A 17,541-nucleotide genomic window follows, 5' to 3' on the forward strand; every position below is an offset into this window, starting at 1 on the left:
AGCAAGTAAAAAAACTTCATGGATGCCTTCTGGATGTCATTGTTATGACAAGCACAACTCTAACAAAATACGTTCTTTGGGCACACTTGTAAAGGATGGCGAATGGTTGTCGGCGCAGTAAATCCTTCGCATGTTATGGGAAGGCTCTTTGGCGGTAGGATAGCTGGTTAAAACCCGCTGCAGAGGACGCCACCTCATGATTGGAGGAACTGGGAGGTGGCGCGTTGGTGTGCATTAAACGGGGCTATATAATCGTTCCGCACGTTAGGACGTTAGCACGGTCGTAGCTGGTTGATTGTTTTCCACGTTTTGTTCTTTCTCAAGTAAGAGCGCACTGCATGCGACAGACGGCACGAGTCACGACTGCGTTGTGTACGATTGAAGTCGTGTGTGTGTTTAGGAACGTAAATAAAGAACCTAAACACCAAAATAAAGGTGTTAAGGAACGTAAACGCTTCGAGTTGTCCGCACGTAACTACAAATTTACGCCTTGGATAGTTGTTGCAACGACATGCGCTGTTGAGTTTATGTAGTCAGTTATTGCGCATTGCGAACATCCGCCTCGGTAGCGCAGTAGGCAGCGCGTCAGTCTCATAATCTGAAGGTCGTGAGTTCGAGCCTCACCCGGGGCAGGCGGAGTGCTTTTTTTTTTTTTTTTTGAAGGTTTTTGTATTTGGCAATTCAAACTGTTGCTTTTTCTCACGCATCCGTTCAGCCGTGATTTTTGTTTCTGTAGAATTACGATGAGTATCGGAGATCCAATAAAATATTGCGCAGGGTGCATCCGATCACGCACACAAAAATAGTATTTGAAACCAACAATTCGCCCTGGTTGCACAGAATGTTGCCCAAACATTTTTGCAACGCTTCCCGTTAACGTTGCCATAACGCAGCTAACGGACGCTTTTTTGAACGTTAGTGCAACGTCGTTCAGAAACATTGCCACAACAGGGAGGCAACGTTTGAAGGGTGTTCTAATGCCTGAGTTACGTTACTTTTGACGTTCGTCAACATTGCTCCACTCATGGAGCAACCTTCCAGCCACGTGCGGGACTCTTTTTAACAACGTTGTCATAACGTTTATGGGTCGGTTTTATTATGTTGCAGCAACATTTCACCTACATTTTCGCAACGTGCCCGCCACATTTACGCATATCTGCTTTCTTCTGCCGAAATTCTTACCAAACGAAGGGAGGGGTATAATGTACTTAAAGAAGCTTCAACGCTACGTGATAACATTGCTACAATCTTGAAGTATACTATATCTGCTATATCCAGTTAGCACATAAAGGATCACTCCATTTCATAAAGCTGCAGTAACAAAGCTACAATTTCCTGGCAACTTTCTAGCTATATATTTTCCCAGCGAGCTAACATTTGGAGAACGTTGCTTTATGTTCAAGCAATGTTTTCTACGACGTTACAGCGACTTTCTAGATATAAGTTTTTCGCCATAAAGGCTGTATCGGCGCATTGTTGATATATTACGTAGCAATAATATTGCGGCGACGTACAGGCAACTTTACAGTTAATTTATGTAATATTCAATAATAACTAAGCGGAAATAATGGAAGTTAGTAACTTTTCCCTCGTGAGACGATCGATGAGTGAATGATGAACAAACAGTTTAAATCGATCGGCATAAACTTCTGAAAGGTATAAAATGCCATTTTAGACCTGTGTATTCCTACATTTGATCCCTGCACTGACTACACACAATTAATGCAGTTCGACATTCATCAACTATGAAAATGGCAGTATTTTAGAGCAAGGAACATATATCGTAAATAATAACACTGAAACAATTTAAGAGGAAAGGACATGTGCGTTTTATTTTGCCATTAACAATCTAGCCTGATACGTATGCTATAAAAGCCTTGAATTTCGCAAGTATGCTGTTTCAACTGATGTATTCGCTTTCCTCCTCCTGAGCTAGCTTGTTCTCCAGTGTTGACCACTGATCTAGGTGGAGATCAGTGGTGTTGACAGGTCCAATCGATGACATACTTGACCGGGCCATCGACTCAGTAGCGTAGGGTTGTGTTACTAGGGGTTTATCCAAAATTTCGATTATGGGAGGGTGTTGGGGATGTATAAATGCCTGGGGAGGGTGCTTATGGTTGTGAAAGCCTTTTTGGGGGTGTCGAAATCCTTCTGGGGTGTAAGGGTGTTGTTGGGGGGTGTATAAATCCCTGGTTGTTACGGCGACGCTTCCGCGAAATGAACAAACGCTATAGTTTAGGATGAGTAGCAAAGTTGTTACAATATCTCACTTCTCAAAATGCCAGGCCTTTTGTTATGCAGTCGTGTGTTATCGATTTTATTGTACTGGCAGTTCAAGTGATATTTGACAGCCATTCCTGCAAAACAAACAAAACTGCAATGTTGTAACAAAGAGTGCTTAAAGCTCACCTAATTTGATTGCATTTGCTGCCAGGTGAGGCTATTCTGGTGTAAGTTTTGTTATGCTGATAAATCCTAATGAAGGGTGTGGAAGAGGACGGCACACGCGTCTGTGGCGTCCAAGGAGGTTGTATTTATACAACCTCCTTCGTGGCGTCATCTCTCTCACTGCCTCCCTCTCACTCTTGTTTCATGCGCCGCTGCCAAGGCCCTGACACTTTCCCCAGACGCTGTTCCTTTGCCGCTAATCCAAACCACGTGAACGCCCTTATCATACATCAAGCGGTTTGCACTTCACACGACGGCTTTGAATGAGCGCACGTGGTGGACCCGCCGCTGGGCTCGTTAAGTACACCGGCCGTCTGCCCGTCTCCTCGTATGGGCAAATTCCACACAGCTCAAAGTTACTGTCACCAAAAAAAAATAAGTGGGCGTATTCTCCTATGTAATAAAGAAAAAAGTGGGCGTAACACTTAAAAAGAGCTACCGTTAACGCCGCATGGAATCAGGTATATCTACCCGTCATAAACGACGGAGGAATCCCTTATGACATATGTTCTTGCTGTTAGGCCTGCACACTAGGATGGATGTACGTCATGCAGATCTAAATGCCCAACCGATACGAGAGAAATTAATTGGAAGTATGGTGAAATGAGAGAACTAGAACCATGCATCCGCCTGACTGGGTGACTTTGTTAAATGACCTCGCTTCTTTGAAGAGATTTTAGTATTTCGTCAGCCGGGTTTCAGCTGGCGACTTTTAACCACTAGTGCATGTGCCTTTTGTTTGTGTACGTCTAAACGGGCATTTAATAAAAAAAGTGGGCGAAGCTTAGTCGGTAAGACGACGGGCTTTCGCTCCGCTTGTCTGTTCGGGTTCAGGTTCAATCCTTGCATGGCCGTGCCAGTAATTTGTTTCATTTAGCCTGGGAGTCTTCTGCTGACGCGGACACGAAAATTTCCGTGGCTGGGAGTGGTAGAGAGTTATAGCAGATCGGAAAAACGGTTACGGTACGGTATACCGCCTACCGTATGGACGCCACCGCGCATGCACCGTAAACCAGAGCGACTTGGCAGGACGGTACCGAGACGTACCGTGTCCGTCGTTCCAAAGCGGACGGCCGCTTTGGAAGAGTTTGGCACACGTACACTTGGCTCGCGCCTACTCGAGCAAAAAAAAAAAAAAAACGGATAGTAAATTTGAGATCGTTTGAGAAAAATGAGGTTGCAACAAGTGAAGTCCGCTCGATTCTGACAGCTCAAGCCGCAAGCGAAACAAGGTCCCGACCCAACTGCCGTGTCTTGTGTCGCCGAGGCATGCACGATAGCTTTTTTTTGTTGTTGTTAAAAAGGCGACCCTACAGATATCGGCGAGTGAGGAACAGGCGGTATCACTGCGAGGGCCTGAGTAATACAACGAAAAACGGGCAGCAGCCAGCTGTATGTACCGAGGTCCGAGAGCGCAGCTTGCCATGCATGATGATGAAGAAGAAGATGATGTTAACCCTTTACAGCGGGCGGGTGAGACATATCTCTACCCTATAGCCATTAAAAAAAAAGTAGACATTACGCACGCACTCTATGTACAGAGCTCAGGACCCGTGAAGGCCCAGTGCACGTCCGAAGAACCGAAACCCATCGTCCTAGTCCTACGCCACACCACGACCCATACTAGTCTGCCAAGGGTCGCCCTCTTCCACCCAACGTTACTGGAATATTCTAGTAACGTTGCTTCCACCTTTCAAGGCAGCTCTTTGTCCGCGCCAAAGCGGGGTGTTGGTGGTGGTGTTGGTGGTGATTTATTAACAAAGGAGGGAAGAGAAAAGGCCTGGGGATACCCTCATACAACCCAGTCCAGGGAAGGGGATTGGGGTTTCAAAGGATAGGAAGATAGAAAGAGGGAAGAGAAGAGCGGTAGGAGAGTGGGGGATAGTCTATATCGCATTCGTTTCGTCCATGACTCGATGGCTACAAACGCAGCGCTAGTCCTGTTGTAACCAGGAAGTTGAGTGGGTGCTGGAAGACCTCGATCCCGTCGGATGGAGTCCGGTCCCGTGGGGAATAGGAAGTCTTCTAGAATCTAGCTTGTGGCCTGGGGCACCGAGTCGCTGGAGTGCGGCCCGGAGTTATACCCTCGCGGTGTGTACGTGTACGTGTTACGTCCGTGTGTACAAGATTTCGGCGCACGTTAAAGATCACCAGGTGGTCAAAATTAACCCGGAGCCCTCCACTACGGCGCGCCTCATCGCCTGCGTTGAGGCGCGCCGTCAATCAATCAAATCCAATCAAATTTTCTTGTGTCCGCGTTTTTTTGCAACTTTAAACCATTCTCCCTCTTGTCCCACTAAGGCAGCTTAAACTACTAATGACAAAAAGAAACGGAGATAATGTTCTGTCTTCGTAATCAGTCTTTTTTTATCTTGCTTCATTTATTTATTTATTTTTTTTAATTCGAAAGTTTGCCCTGCGGCATAGCGGTGCGCGATTCACAGGTACACGAACAAGTTTGCTTCTCTAGAAGGTGCCGATGAAAGGGTCCATGAACCCAGCGTTGCAGGTCTGGAGGGCAGCCAGGGTGGAGGCAGGTTGCACGAAGGTGCCGTAATCGGATCTGATGCAGTCCGGGGCAGGTCCACAAGAGATACTGCACATTCACATTCTGTCTATCTTGCTTTATGACATTCCGGCATCTGACCGCCAGCGTTAATGGCAGTTTAAAAAGCGCGCTGAAGCCATTATTGTCAAAAATCAGCACCACTGCAAAATATTTTACAATTTTTAATGTTTTATATGTAAATTAGCGGTGAAATGTGGTTATGTTGTTTTTTAAGTTGCTGCAGCGTCACACCGCATATTATAATTGTAAGTTTTGACGAAACTGCGGCCGCTGCGGTGTTGACAATGTTCGCGTTTCGCGTGAACGTGCTCTTGAAAGTTATGGCGCTCCCGCCGCTGCTGTATTTGCGGTCCTGTAAAACGTCCGTGCTTACCAATTGCGTTCTTGTCACGCACGGTTCGAACGTTGACCGCTGTCCGCACCTTTACGACGACGACCAACTTGGTGGAAGTCTTGCACCGCCCTTGCCCATCCGCCACGCGAGCCTTTAGGTCAGTCCCATTGTGCTTGTTGCTTGTTGGCACGTTGTGGCATTCCTCAATATATTTTGACTTTTTGCGTGAAATTTGCAATTGTCGTCGCGCGGTCACTCCTGGCCGAGCTAGCCGTCTTTAGACGCAGTACTGCGGGTCACCGGGGAATTAATGCACGCCGACCGTCATCTGGCTGGACGTTACTGTGAGTACTGGCGAGCTTTGTCTTTGCACCGGTATTGAATGTGGCATGGCTAAGCATTACAGTGAGGGTTCGATTTTAGTTTCCCGTGGTGGCTGGTGCCAGTTCTGCTAGCGAAACAGGTTTCTCACTTCCTTACTGGTCGCACAATCTTCATGTCCACGTCTGTCGGCGAGACAGGGCGCCACCAAGTTAATCGCGGTGTTCCCCAAGGAGGCGTACTGAGCCCTATCCTCTTTAATATTGCCCTAGTCGGTCTCATGGACGAAATGCCTGAAGTCGTCTGAGCCACTATTTACGCTGACGATATCCCCGGTGTAATTCGACCGCTGTTGCGAGCCCGTATATAGCAAGCCGCAACAACTTATCGGTACTTGCGCCGTCAGCGTCTGAGTTTAACTCCAGCAAAATGCACTGTTCTTTCGTTCACCAGAAAGTCGATGCTCCGATGTTCTATCGCTATCGCCAGAACTGCACTGTGGGAGCAAAAAATACGAGGGTGCGCACACGGGCTATGATTGTCGCGCCGAAATCGACAAGCCATCGCCTAGTAGAGGCGACAGACGAGCAGCCCAGCACGCTTAGCACTAGCGCGGAAGAAAAGTGGCATTTGCACTGGCAGCAACACTTCGTGTCAGTCTCGGGGGTGCGCTGAGTGCCTTGTGCACAGGGCAACGACGAAGGGAGGGAGATTGTGAGCCTTTTTTCCTGTAGCAATCTGCGCATGCGCGGGCTGCCAGTCCGTCCTTCTCGGCAGTCGCCCCAGGCAATATAAACAAAAGACTGCACCCCCAGCGTGTTGCTTTGAGAGGAGCAATACTTTCTAGCGCAGCATGCTTAAATTTCCTGATTTTCAAAGTAAAGGGGCAAAGGCGCCGCTCTTGACCTCAGCCGATTAGTTTCTGAAATGTGACCTTTTCCGTGGCATACATGGGTAAGGTAAGGGTGCCTTGTGGGTTTGGTAAGGGCCGAAGGACAAGAATGTTTTCTGCACGAGTTTTCCGACAGTGGCACTCTTGAGGCCTAGCCTGACTGCCATTTTTTAGTTCGGAGTGGTGGCCTCTTGGAGAACCGGTGCTGGAAAAGGATGCTTGGGTGCACAGTCGAGCTCCCCCCCCCCCCCCTTAAGACGAACTCGAAGGGTCTGTGAAAATGTGTTCGTATTATCAGAAATTCGTTTCAAACGTAGGTTTTTTTTGCATTGTGGGCGTTACAAGAGAGCAAAAGTGTTGTTTGTCTACTGGAGTCTACTTCGGGTCATTGTTTTGTATTTAAAGGAGTACTGACACGAAATTTCTCGCTTTCAGTTTTTATGCTGCAAAGAATACCTATTGGCCCAGTAATTATGAAAATCGAACCGAAAGCCGTCAGCCGCCAACACAGAATTAATTATAGCACGTTTATTGCAACCAATTTCAAATTTGTTCGCCGCGCTGGAAAATGGCCGTTCGAAGGCCAGCCTGCAAGCGGGCCAGCCTTACGTCACGGTCTCACCTGTGACGTCAGGGACGTTTTTCTTTCCTCCATGCGTTCGCCGCATCGTCTGCTACGATTGCACATGGTCCGCCCTCGCCCGCGCAGTCGACATGTTGTCTGAATCGTCAGACTCGGATGAGTCGCTGCCACCCGACAGACAGAACAACTTTATTTGGCCAGGCGATTAGGCTGGCGATGTCTTCGCCGTCGTCCGTTTTTTAATATCACTGCGGCTCGAACCGGCGCAGACCGTGATAGCAACAGCTTGTTGCCACTCTTCTAATCAATCTGATTGCGAAAAAGAAGTTCCACATGCGAGAAAGTAGATGTTAGTGTGTTGAAAAATTGTGCTAGGGGTTATCAGCGCTGAATTTAAAAGTGGCGTTCAGATATTTGCCGCGATGGTAAGCCTACGCTGACCGGCAGCGGAGGTTCGGCGCTCCGACCCAGCACTGCCGGCACAGCGGTGCGGCGAGCGGCCGAAAGATGGCGCCACCTGCGCGTTAGAATCAAAACAGGCCGCGGCAGATGTCTTGGTCACCGATCGCCGAAATGGAGATTATTGCCAAAATAAAGCTCCATATGCGAAAAAGAGGATGATAGTGTGGTGAAAAGTAGTGTAAGGGATTGTCATTCGCAGTTGTACAGATACCAGCGATCAAATAGTTGCCACGATACCAACGATACCAAGCCTAAAGTTCCCAACACCCAAGGTGACCCGTGCAACCCCGAGCCCGCTGGCTTGGGCGACAGTTCTAGCGGCCGCGGCGGCGCACGAACGCAGTCCACGTTTAGCGCTGCGTGTCGTCGCGTGGAAAATAATGCATCTTGGCGTCGTCGTCGATTAGCTCGGACAGGCTTCCACGAGCAGTACTTCGCATACCGCGAGCTTGCCATACCACAACCAGGGAGAGCTGGGCGACACATGCACCGCCGCATCGCCGCGGTGCCCGTCGACAACGCGCAGTTTTCGGCACCAGTGCAAGGGAATACCATGCACCGGCCACGAACTGAAGAGCAAAGACGTCGAACACGCAACGTTTACAAGCATTGCTCACACAGCTATGCCCACGTCTCCTGCCCAAACGAATACCACCGACAACAGCAGCGCAGGATATCGTTTCCGGTTCCGAAAACGACTATATGACGTCACCCTGAACCGGCCAGACACGCAGGCCAATGTTTTGTCACGCCGAAAGCGATTTCGCTAGTGCTGCCGATTTGTGAAAGCTCGCGGCCTGGTCAATCAAAATCGATTTTAGATGTGATTCCGGCCTCGGATCGCTGCAAAAATTTCTGTGAGGCATCTGTACAAACTACTGAAGCCAATGATATCATTTTTTAGGCGTCAAAATTTGGTGTCAGTACTCCTTTAACACATTTAACAGGGTTTTTGTACTGTGGGAATCCTGCGGTGAAGTGGGAATCCTGCGGTGAAACTGAACCACGTATGTGGTTCAGTTTCTTCACAGGGCTTTCTCTCGTTCACAGGGCTTTCTCTCGCGCCCGTTCTACATGGTGTGAATTTCCCCTGCAAATCACTGCAGCGCTGCTCCAACTATCTTTTCTTGTTGCTGTGGTGTGGCACTTTGCCAAATGTTTGGAACAGACAAACTTCTCCGGCAAACGCTGCTTGGTGTTCGGCAATTTGTGGCAGCAATGCAAATACAAAAATAGATGATTTTTTTTTTGCACGAGCGGCGCTGCAGCTGCTAATGGGCAGGGAAATTCGCACCTTGTAGAGCGGCCTTCGATGCGTGTGTCCACTGCTAACCAGTGTGGCTGGCAGTGGAAAGGTGTGTTCCTTGGGTCATGTTCGTGAAACACGGGCAAAAAAAGTTCATCTTCCCGTAGGGGAACCCTGAGTAGTAAGCGAAGCAGCCGTGGGGTCGACTCAAGTTCCCATTAGTTCTCAGTTCGTCGTTTCCGTTAAGTTGAGGTTCGTAGCTACCGTTATATTTACCCTTTGGTTTCCATTGTAACTACCAAACTTTTCACTTACCGGAACTACGAAATGGGAACTTGCGCGCGTGCGTCATTTATACCGCGGAGCTACAGTGGCGCCCCCAGCGGAGTATGCAGCAGCTACCGTCGCGCCTCTAACCCTAAGCTGCTTCGCATATTGCGCGCGGAACCACAGGTGTTGCCATTCGTTGTGCAATACTGGAGAGGAGAGGAAGAATGCCGGAGAGGGGAGGAGATGAGACAGGAAGAGGAGGGGGAGGAGGATGCACGTGCGCAGTGGGGGTGTGGACGCCGCACAACGGCGGATGGAACAGACGCGACCATAAGCTGCTTCGCATCTAAAAAATGCTAGTCGTGGCATTGCAGTTGCGCAACTGTGTTGAGGGTCTCTTCGTACGTCCGGAGAGGGAAGTGGTCATTGGGCTAAGCCAACAGAAAAAACAAAAAAACGCACAGCAAGGCAAAGTGGCCAAGAAAAACAAATGGTTGCGCTGATGGATGTTGCGTGGAGGTCAACAAATTTACACGATCACTGCACTCTTGTTACAGTAGGAAAAAGTATCCTTCAGTGGGATTCGGAGGTACGTAGGGAAAGGAAAAAGTGCATGAATCGGTTTTTGGTCTTCGTGGTCGTCGCTTGCCACAGACACAGTTAAAACCATTCTGTAGCTCTGTGAGGCAATGTCTTGCCTCCACCCACGCACTTATTCATTCCTTTAGTGTCCGTGTGGAGGCCGTGTAAAGGACACTCGTGGCTGTGAGTGAGCGGTAATCCCGCATGTTGTCCGCTTTGCCTCTATGCTTGAGAATCACTGCCATTCAGAGTCAGTCGTGCCACGCCTTAGCAGCTGAGTTAGTGTATAAGCCGGAGTATAGGTCAACCCTCTTACCTTGCGGCAGAGAAATGGGGAAAGAAAATTAAGCCAATGACCGGTTTATACATCGAGGGGTGACCTTCCGGCAAACTTTTTGATGAAAATTCTCGATTTGTATTCCGACTTATACAGTAGGATGTCATCAGGCCCTGTGGCCGTGTGGGAGTGAAGGTGGTTGGGAGAACGCACGATCGACGCTACCTGTATACTCCGTTTCATAATACCGTGAGACGCAGTGGAAGCTAAGTGGGTGGTCTGCAGCAAAAAAATAAACATTGTGGCACTCTGCCTTGCGTCATGGCGCGGTGAAACGAGGTGGGCACTGGGAAATAGATACGTTTGAAGGACCGAGGTTCAAAAGAGCTCGGGATTTTCCTGGGTAGCAAGTTTTTAGACATAACTGTAGAGAAAGAGAATTAGCTCAGGCAAAATCATGCTGCCTGCGTAACTGAAGGGAAGGCAGAAATGAACTGGCGAAACTGGATGTGTCGTCTGCGAAAATCTGGACTCCGCTTGGACCTGTGGTGCCACCGCTGAGTTCTTCTTGTGGCAGATACTGAGAGAAAAGGGCTGTCGAATATTTCGGCACTTAGGGTATGTAAACTTAGTTTGTTCAGGTAACACTAATGAAATCCTAATTGTGACAATTGTGTTCTCAGTAATGGCAATTTTAGTGGTTTGATAAGCTCTGCACACTACTGTTCTCGTTGCAAGGAGTGTGTCATTGGGCTCTCCAGCATCGACAGCATTGAGGTTTTCCCCTAGGGGCCCGCATAGGGCTGTTCAGAAGCCAGTAATAGGCTGTTTGAGGCCAATGACGAGATCCCCAGGGGCAGGTGATGTCTTTGCATTAATGTCCAGTCAATGGACATACCGCTAAAACTTGTGCGATGCAGATTTTCCACCCACTGTATGCTGATGTCACGTAGCCGAGGATGCTGTAAACAAGGGCGACCACGTGTTCCCCAAAGAACATAAAACACACTCAAGCATTGAGGAAGTAGTCAACGAATTCGCATGTACAGACAATTGTAGCCTACAATGGCTACAAAAGAAAGAGAAACGTGCTTCACTTCGATCATAGATAAGACAGCCGACCGCAACCAAGTGCTTGATACAAACCAGATTCACAGCACTCTGCATTTGATGCAGGTTGGCGTCCGCAAGTTTCGCTTGCACGCGAGCCGGTACCCCCATGCTTCTGCTCGAGGTAGAGCGCCCAAGCCGCTGCGGTCGCCTCGGCATCCCGTGTTTTGACCAGCTGACGGTGAGCCCGATTAGCATGCCTGACAAGCCTCGGCCACCTCCTTGTACCAGTGCCGTTTTCTTAGCCCTGCCTTGGAAGCCTTCCCCTCAGTCTTGTGCTTGAGCATCCCGGGTCCCACAACCTCCTCACATTGCTCCTGGCCTCTCGGCCATCCCTGCTGTCCTCAAACTCCCGCACACCTGTCTCAGCTGCTTTCCACGGCAGGTAGAGGAAGCATTTGTCTTTGGTTCTCTTGTTGGCCTGGTGCGAGTGGCAGAAGTCTAGATAGAACTCCGTACATACCCGCCTCGTCTCTCCTGATGGGTTGCAACCGCTCCAAGAGGCGTGGCGACACCCCGAAGGCTTTTTGAAATGCGGACTGAAATTGGTACGTTCAAGGTTTAACTCGTCTGTGAGTTGAAGGAAGAGAGCCCCATTCCTATGATTCCCAGACAAAACCAGTAGCTACTGAGACCAGTAAGGCCGAACCAGTAGCAGCTGGGACCAGTAGCAGCTGCTTATGGTCCCCATGGACCACTTGCTAATAGTGTACGAGATCTCTGCCCATGGATGCTCCACATGGACTCGATCAACACCACCTAGACTTTTTCAGGCCTCCGCACTGCTCGTGTGACGTCGCGGACCTGCCCCGACATAGCTAGCTGTGGTCGGCGCAGCTACGCGTTTTGTGCGCACGTTCTGGGTAGATTGTACTTGACAATGCCACCAACCTTCGTGGTAGAAGCTCGTATAATTTAAAAAGAAATTAAATGCACAAAATTTATAACAAGATTGCTCTTTTTTTGAAGTAGCAGCAGGTTTGGCATCATGTGATACCACAGTTACGAACAGAGTTGAATGACATCAAAACTGAAGTATTTATTCACGAATACACAGGTTACATAATTGCCCACTACACTTATTACGCACACTCGCATCTTTGCAGTAAACTAATGACATTTTTGCATCATGTAAGAAATATGCTAGCATATAACTGCATATAGCATATATATTATGTCATATACTTATATTGCAATGTTATTACTTCACAGTCGCATATTAGCACTGTTTTGTGGCAAAAAATGGATACCTGCACATACAAAACAACGTGCTTGCATACAGCAGGCTTGATTCTCGTTTACATGTCACTTCCCAAGCCATATTACGGCTGATGTTTCATTGCAAGAAATGTAAAACACCTGCACGTGTGAAAGGATATCTGCAAATATAGCTCGCTTCAGTGTAAGCAGCTTTCTTTGATTTGTACAACTGTTCTGCCTAGGTGTGCTGTCATTTCTGCAATCAGCATGATTCTTGAGAGGTGTGTTAATGGCTTTCCTTATAATGTTTTTCATTGTCGTTTAGCGGGAAGAGCATATTACTCTCGAGGGCCGACCGTTGATTGCCTTCCACTGGTGTTCATGCACAGTGTCTGTAAGGTGCGCTAGAACAACTTTGGTTGATAGAACAACACGCACCGCAAGTGGCTTTGGAAACTTTAGGCCTCCCCGGCTCATGCTGTCAATTAACAGGTGATCATTCTCCTCCAGCTGTCGATTTTCAATGGTGAGTTGTGTGCAACAGTCATCGCGCAGCTGGCACTTCGGTTCCCACGTGCACAAAAGCCAGCAGTGTATGTTATCGCACCGACGTCTTTAGGATCTCTTCATTGAGCGTGATGCTGAATTTGCTTATTAGTGTTTCAGCATTCAGCACCTTTTGCTCATGTTTGGATGCAGGCATGTCTTCTAGAATGAGTGTGTTCTGAAGACGAATCTTTGTTTCTGCTTCAAAAACTTGGGTTATAGAAACGTTGTATAACCTGCCGAGCTACCTGTACTTACCAAACCTTGCCTCTAGAGAGTCGGTTTTGAATTTTCCCAAGAGGACGTATTTAAAACCATGCGGACAGTACCTTGCTAGTTCAATCAAGGTGCTCAGTTGTGGAGCAGAATGTCTCTTTAAGGGTGAGGCCGTTAGAGGGAGTGCCTGTACAGCTCCAAGCATCAAGTCAGGTCACAAACTTGTCCAGGAACTCAATCTGCTGGCATTGCATGTCACTTTCACGGGTTCTCCTGCCAAGCATCCCTCTGCCTATGCCCCTTTTCTGGTGTCTTGACATTCACGACCTTCCACCACTTAATAATGAGGTCCATAAATGTTGCGGTTTGTTGTTCAAGCACTGGTAACTGCAGCTTCTTGCCTCCAATTGCTAGAGCTGCCGACACAAAGCTGCTGAACGTCCTGAGTGCCAGCTTGACATTTCGACGCTCCAAGTGGGTCGGATAGAGTGCCTTATACGTAAACTCATAGGCAACTTTTGCCAGTTTGTCATAACCAGCTTCTCTCGTTCTCTCTCGTCCGGCAACTTCAGTGCCTGCCTAGTACTCCGGAGTGGCTGTGAAGTGAAAGACGAAAATGTTTGAGGGAGCCGCCAGTCGAAATATGTAATCTTCTGGCCAGCAAAGTCTTGTACTACGAGTAGCACAGTTTTTGGTGGTTGGCAGATGACTGCGTGACATACACAAGCTGTCGAGATGACATGTACAATTCTCCGCAAAACACTTTCCCATTTTTTTTCTCCACTACCTTTGAACCCGTTGACTCTTTCTGGGCTGAGGGCCTTCTTCAGTAGTTCCCGGGAGTGTTTTTGTCGGGGGGCTACAGGGCCACTCGCACTGTGCTTCGGGAGTTCCTCTGGACCCCATATTGCGTGGGCGGCGTCTTTGCACACAAATGTCGGCTTTTTGTTGGCAAAAATCTTCTTGGCTTGCGCAGCAGAAACAACAACTCCTTTGGCAAGATGGTACTAAAAAAAAGGAGGGGGCAGACAATGCATGCGCAGTCTTGGCACACGCAGAAGTAAAAAAAAAAAGGTGATAATGGTAGGCTAGAACTGTTGTTGCACCCATTTTACATGAGCATTCCCACACTAACTTCCACTCTGATGATCAGAGGTTATGTTTTCATAAAACAAGTGTCCAATGAGAAGATAACGACTGACACTAGAACATTGAAAGATGTTTCGGCTATTTTCAAGAAAAGTGGGGAGGACAGTGCGCCCAAAAAATATGCTGGTGGATGCGAACTAATTAAATGAAACCGCCCAGAGAACGCACATGACCGCTAACATGCACTCTTTGAACATTGGCAAATGGCATTTGCTTAAGTTTTGGAGCATTATTGTTGGAGTTGCCACCAGTTGGAGTTGCTTTCAAACGGCAAGCTCAGTTTTAAGCATGCACCGACGGTAACTGGTTGAACCCTGAAACTGGTAGACATGAGTTTGGGCACCCTGTGTACCAACTAGTTATTCTTCTCAGCCACGGTTCCTCTCATCCCTTCTACCTCCACGTAACAGTAAGATAGCCGGGTCACCATTCGAAAAACCAGTTAATATGATGTGAACATATCCTGTGGCCAAACCATGTGGCTTCCGGTTAAACAAGTCAAACCTTGGCATTTGGGCAGTTTGAACGGGATGTCCTTCAACTGGGACAAGTTGCCCCCTAACAGTGACAAAGTTAAACCTGAAGCAAACCAGACCCTTGACAACTATGCAAGCGTGTGCATTCGCATAGTAAGCGGAATTTCGGCGGCATTGTCGCAGCGTTTGCACATTTTTCGTTCAGGGTTGGTTCTCAGTGGCCACATTTAATTATTAGAACCGATACTGCACCATGGCAGCATTGTTGTAAGTGCTTTATTTTACCATTGAGCGCAGCGTAAAGCTGATGGTGCTGCTGCTCACTGCTGTGATATCCGATGTATTGTTTAAAGTGGACTAGACTGTATCTCCTAGATCTTTGTTTCTCTTCGAGACTCTGGGCACCGCATTTGGGTTTTCTGATCCGGGTGTTCTCTCTCCAACTGCTTGTGTGACGGTGTTGTGCTTTGCCCGCATGACACGCTGCACGGTGGTCAATCTGGACGTCTGTTCCTTGCCCTGGAAATGCACAAGCTGTTCGGGGGTGTTTTCAGTTAGTCCTCTGCCCTCCGATCGCCCCGTCAGCCCTCACGCATTCCAGCATTCCAGCGTTGCTGCAGCCTACACTCCTGAAAAATGTGAGATTGTTCGTCGTGAAATGCTTGACCGCCCTTTGGATGCCCTCGCTCCCGTAGCTTACTCCGTTGGTTGCGAAGTGTCTTCCGAGCCGTTTGCTGCCACTTCCAGAAACCGGATTTGTCGACGCTTACAGAGCTTTCTGAGCTGTGCGTTTGCCGTCACTATTCTGGCCTCTCCCCTCACGCCACTCCTCTGTGCAGCTCACCACTTTTAACGCCAGAGAGAGAGAAGTGATTTGGTGGAAGAAAGGAAAGGAAAGTGCACTGGGGATATTATTGAGCTCAGTAGGGAGCTCACCTGCATACAACCCAGTGCGGTGGGGAGGGGAAGAGGGGATGAAAGACTTGGGAGGAGGTTAGGGGTGGAATAGAAAAGGCGTGAAAGAGAAAGACAGGAAGAAGAGAGAGAGAGAGAGAAGAAAATAAAAAAAAAAAGAAAAGAGGGGGGGGAGGGGGATTACATAGGCGACAGCGGCACGAGTGTTTGTTCAGTAGCCTCAGCTACAGGCGCTGAGTTAGTCCAGTGGCTTCAAGGAATGCCAGGAGGTGTCGGAGCACTTCACGACGGGAGCTGGCAGGACCCGTCGGGAGCAGCAGGTCCTGCAGGTTGTGTCTGGGTCGTCCGAGACTCTGGAGTGCAGCCTGCAGCACTGCTCTGTGTGCTGCGTGCTCGGGGTAGGACAGGAGCAGGTGCTCCTTTTAACGCCAGCAAGTCGGGCAGTCCGACATGTACAACCCACAGCCAATGCACAGGCATGGCTGTCTGCTTGTGCCCATCAGTAAGGAGTTGGAACTAATGAGGCGCTGTCACACCCTTGCCGTAGGCTGCTTCAATGCTCTGAGGAGACGAAGCTTCAGCCACCAGGCTTTTTGTGCGGAAGCCCACATTTGTGTTTCCCAGCACCGCCACTTCCTTGGTAACCCCCAGTGGTGGGCTGAGCCAGGGCATTTTGTGCTGCTTCGGCTGTACACCTGAGTGTTTGCTTGGGGTATTCTCATGCCAGCCCATTGCTTGCTTTCCTGGGCGTCAGTGGTTGGTTCGCTTCGGATAGCGTCTAGCACTGCGATTTCTCCCTTTGTTGGGGCGAGGGGGGTGGCTGGCCTTGCAGAGTTTTTAGATTAGGTAAGTTAGGTAACAACCTCTGCCCGTATCCCGTGAAGCGGTGGCGCTGTAGTCGCATTGGGATCGCTTCTCCAAGGTTCGTCTGCTACCGCTCCATGCTGAACAGCGCACGGAAGTCATATCTGAATCAATGCAAAGCCCTTGGGAAAAATAGTTGAGTACTGTCGACTAGTAAAAATTTGAACAGTAGTTCCGAGAATATTCTACTCATATTTAAGCAATCTTAATCTGTTTGATATTAGCCATATTGGGCTGGATTTCGTGGCTTTTAGTTGGCGTTGAGATTATGTGGAGGCCTTTTGTTGCGCTGTTAGATGTTCGTATCCATTTATGAACCGATTACAGTGTAGACCATTTATCCGGTCCCGCACTGTAAGCGGGACCGGATATAACGCAGGTTTTTGTGACCACGGTCCACCTCCAATATAACTCAATGCATAAGCATACCGCTTAGAATGCGGTTGGCCGAAGCACAATACCGTTTATAGTGCGGTTTTCTGGCAGGACTACTGATTGACCGGCGTAGCTGGGGCATCATTTTAGGGTAGCAAAAGAAAAAAGAAAGGGTGAGATCGGCCATCTGACGCAGCGCGCACCTCTTGCTCTCCTCTAACTTCGACACACAAGAAAAGAATAGGCACCCTTTAGTTCACGCGTACATGATAACCACAACTGGCTTTGCTTGGTGCACCTCGGAAGATAGCAACCCCCGTCCACGTTCGCGCATGGCAAGTTGTTTCTACTAAGCGTTAACTGCATGGCTTGTTTTCGCACACAGTTCGTGCACGTCATCATTGCACGTGCGTCGAAACCTTACAATCAATCAGTCAATCAATCAACTCTTTCAAGCGCCATGGCAGCGTTTGTTTACCAATGAATTCAGTTCCCATCCAGTGTACATCAGCTTCATCTTCTTTCTAACAGATGCAACGTAGCTACTAGCAGTGAACTGTTTGTGTTCTTTCCTGAAAAATGCATATGTAACACTATTTAGGTCCGCAGAAGTTCAGTAGTCAGAGTGTCTGTGCGTGCAGCATTCAACTCCGTGCACACCACAGCACTCGAGCGAATCCAGGATGTCCCAGAAGGTGTTCAC

At 48.6% G+C, this 17,541-nt stretch overlaps 1 long non-coding RNA gene and 1 other non-coding gene across 2 annotated transcripts in view; both read left to right on the plus strand.

The window, feature by feature from the left end:
- Window positions 1-559: 559 nt before the first annotated feature.
- Window positions 560-632, plus strand: Trnam-cau (transfer RNA methionine (anticodon CAU)). Its single transcript has one exon. It is a non-coding gene; the product is annotated as a tRNA-Met (tRNA).
- Window positions 633-5,226: 4,594 nt separating this feature from the next.
- Window positions 5,227-17,541, plus strand: part of LOC144149991 (uncharacterized) — a 56,238-nt gene continuing 43,923 nt past the window's right edge. The window contains exons 1-2 of the long non-coding RNA XR_013318402.1: window positions 5,227-5,511; window positions 11,164-11,278. This is a non-coding gene — a long non-coding RNA (uncharacterized LOC144149991). The remainder of the gene's footprint in view (window positions 5,512-11,163; window positions 11,279-17,541) is intronic.

This window comes from Haemaphysalis longicornis, unplaced genomic scaffold (assembly GCF_048455015.1).
Source record: "Haemaphysalis longicornis isolate Haplotype H1 unplaced genomic scaffold, Haemaphysalis longicornis Haplotype H1 scaffold_8, whole genome shotgun sequence".
NCBI lineage: Eukaryota > Metazoa > Arthropoda > Arachnida > Ixodida > Ixodidae > Haemaphysalis > Haemaphysalis longicornis.